Genomic DNA, 3,612 nt, shown 5'->3' with positions numbered 1-3,612 from the left:
TAATGTGTATATTTTAACTCCATACATCTTTCTGTCCTTTGGTTGAACTTTTGTCATGCTTACTTCATTATATCTAAAATATTTGAGCAAGCTGTTAGGTTTCATATTCCTTCTGAAGGCTGGAGCTAACCATTGAAATACATGTAATCTCAGGCCCATGTTAGTATCTCTTCCCTTTCAGAAGACTGTACAGTGTTCCCTCGATTTTCGCGGGTTCAAACTTCGCGAAAAGTCTATACCACGTTTTTTCAAAAATATTAATTAAAAAATGCTTTGCTGTTTTTTCCCCTATACCATGGTTTTTCCCGGCCGATGATGTCATATGTCATCGCCAAACTTTCATCCGCCTTTAATAAATATATTTTTAATAAACTTTAATAAATAAACATGGTGAGTAATAATCTAAATGGTCGCTAAGGGAATGGGAAATTGTAATTTAGGGGTTTAAAATGTTAAGGGAAGGCTTGTGATACTGTCCATAGCCAAAAATAGTGTATTTACTTCCGCATCTCTACTTCGCGGAAATTCGACTTTCGCGGGCGGTCTCGGAACGCATCCCCCGCGAAAGTCGAGGGAACACTGTACTACTACAATAGGTAACTACTACCCTCAATCTCACCACTTTCAGCCATCCATTTAGACCGCAGGTCAGGAGTGGGCTTCAACTTACCCCATGTTGGTTCGCTTCCTCCTGTGCCTCATTGGCACATGCACCAATGGGCTACAAGCCGGAACGCTAAATTGCGCTTGCCGCCATGGCTCGTAACTTCTTGCGGGACCAGTGCAATTTTGCTGCTGCACCTGTGGAGGTAGCAAAATTGCACCTGTGTTTCAGCGAGGTTTTACCTGCGGCCCCATGCGCAATTTTGCTACCTTCAGAGGTGCAGCAGCAAAATCGCGCTAGTCCCGCAAGAACTTATAAGCCGCGGCAGCAAGTGCAATTTAGCATTCCGGCTTGTAGCCCACCGTTGGGCACATGTGCACTTTACGTGCATATGTGAAGTAATGAAAAATCAGGGGGGGCTGAAAAAAGACGGTGACCACATGCAAATTGCCGGAACTCAGTTTCTGTGCATGCTCAAAAGAAAAAAAAATTTAAAAATTAAAAATCGGGAAAAAATTATTAAAAATGGTTGTGCTCACGGACTGGCACCAACCTATCTGGTTCAGTGATGTCATCGTGATGTCACCAGTGGGTCGCTACCGATTCGGCCGAACCGGGAGGAATCCCTGCTACAGGAATATAAGGTACAAAACTTCGTTTTATGATTTATCTGTGAAATTGTGTGAATGCATCAATGCCGTGCATGGTATCTCAGCTTGCAGAGCTTGGATTCATTGAATGAGTTTACCAAAAGTGTAAAAATTGCAGAATATACAGGCTCATGCTGCATAACGAAGCTCCATTTCAGGCTGATTAACTAAATTATTAATGTATCTTCAATGGAAAACAATTTTTAGATAGATTTCTACCCCAAAAGCATTTAATTAAAATATAAGAATATAATATAATATAGAATATGTTATAAAAGTTAAAAAAAATCTGATTTAATTTTTTTTTAAATCCATTTTTTAAAAATCTATTTTTATCCACCCTCCTTTTCACAGAGGCGAAAGTATTCAAAGTGCCAAAGAGCCATTGTAGTTCCTCTAGAATACGGGTGTCAAAATCGATTCCATTGAGGGCCACATCAGGATTGTGTTTGATATTGGGGAGCAAGGTTTTCGGGGCCCATTTATCATCACTTGTGTCGGGTGTCTGTAGTTGCTTGAGAGCGTTGCCAGTGAAAATGGGCTCTGTTTTCAGTGACAGAGGGTTGCAGGAGGCTATAACAGACAAAAACACAGTTTGGGAGCCCGTTTTCACAGGCACAAGCACCGTGGGCCAATCTGTTATTTCCAGGGTGACCCCATGGGCCAGATCTAAGCACCCCATGGGCTGGATCTGGGTCCCAGGGCTTGAGTTTGATACCCTTGCTCTAGAACAGTGATGGTGAACCTTTTTTCCTTCAGGTGCCGAAAGTGCATGCACACATAATATCGCGCCTTCTGAGTGCCCATGCCCATAATTCAATGCCCCCCCCCCCCCGAGGCCCTCTGGAGACCAGAAACAGCCTGTTTCCCAACTTCGGGTGCGCCCGGTAGGCCCATTTTTCACCCTCCCCAGGCTCCAGAGGCTTCCATGTAGCCTGGGGCAGGGCAAAAACGTCCCCCATCCTCCCGGAGGCCTCCGGAAGCCAAAAATGCCTTCCCACAGCCTCCGTGCAAGCCAAAAATCAGTTGGCTGGTACGCACATGCATGCTGTTTGCCAGCAGATATGGCTCCGCGTGCCACCTGTGGCACCCATGCCATAGGTTTGCCATCACTACTCTAGAAGATGTTTGCACCTCTGGATAGAAATCCACAGATAACGGGAAAACTACCTCAATTGAGAATGTAGATACTTTCGCTGTTCCTTCTGTACTAAATGCTTCACAATGATTATAATTTGTAGGAACATCTGGCAACATCTGTTAATTTTCCAGAATTTAAGCATTAATAGAGTTTGGGAGGGCATTTTGAAACAGCCCATATGTTCATTACTATTTGTGGTATGCCTAGGTACAACAAAACATTTAAAGTTAATTAAATTACCATTAGTAGCAAATTGTCATCAGAAGGAATTAGAGGAGTATTTTTTTCTTCTCTTGAAATAGCGCAGTTTTCACAGCATTATAGTTAAGACTACAAATTGCTTATCCAGTTGCAAACCTGTAATAGTGTGCTTCAGTGGTTATAGAAGTACTAGATCCTGGTCTTTGTATCGCGTATTATAAATGCAAACTGCTGTTTTTCAAACTTCAGAGTTTCATTGAGTAATCCAGATTTAATGCCTTCTCTACTGACTATTTTCTATAATTCTCTCAAATATAATTGTCATATAGGTAATCAGCATCCCCCAATAATTTGTGAAGTTCATTGCATTGCTGATAAAATTACTAGTCCGCATTACTCTTTAGTTTTTGAACATATTATATATTACTGAATGAATATATTACTGATAAAAGAGTTTAAGAAGCCACTGTTGTGTTTGGGCCTGGGCCAGCCGTTGCTCCCACAGATGGGAGAGACGCAGCACAAAGTGAGTGCGAAAGCCTGGCTGACAGCCAGGAAGATGTGGCAGACAGCCAGGAAGACGTGGCAGACAGCCAGGAGGATGAGGCCACTGGTTCGCAGGATTCAGCAGACAGCCCAGGGGATTTGGCATGCAGTCCCTCAGACAGTCTTTCGTCCTTGGGTTCTTCTGCAGATCAATATATTGATTTGCGTAGCCAAAGAGCTATGCAAAGGACGGATCGATTGAAGGAATATTACAAGTCATCAGAGTAGCACCTGGGCTGGGTGTGGTTCTTATACTGAGGGCTGGGTGTGGTTTCCTTAATGAGGGCTAAAGGTATAAAAGGGAACAAAGGCACAAGGCAAACTGGCTGTTTATCTGTGTTATTTTGTGGTTCCTGCTCTGAAGTTTCTGTTCCGTGCCTTTGGAGTTTTCAACCCAGCTTTTTCAGACACATGGGAGGTGAAACCACTGGGACTTGCTGTTTGCTCCAAAGATTCAAAAGGACTCCTGA

Source organism: Erythrolamprus reginae, chromosome 3 (genome assembly GCF_031021105.1).
Source record: "Erythrolamprus reginae isolate rEryReg1 chromosome 3, rEryReg1.hap1, whole genome shotgun sequence".
Classification (NCBI taxonomy): domain Eukaryota; kingdom Metazoa; phylum Chordata; class Lepidosauria; order Squamata; family Dipsadidae; genus Erythrolamprus; species Erythrolamprus reginae.
This window is presented reverse-complemented; position numbering follows the sequence as displayed.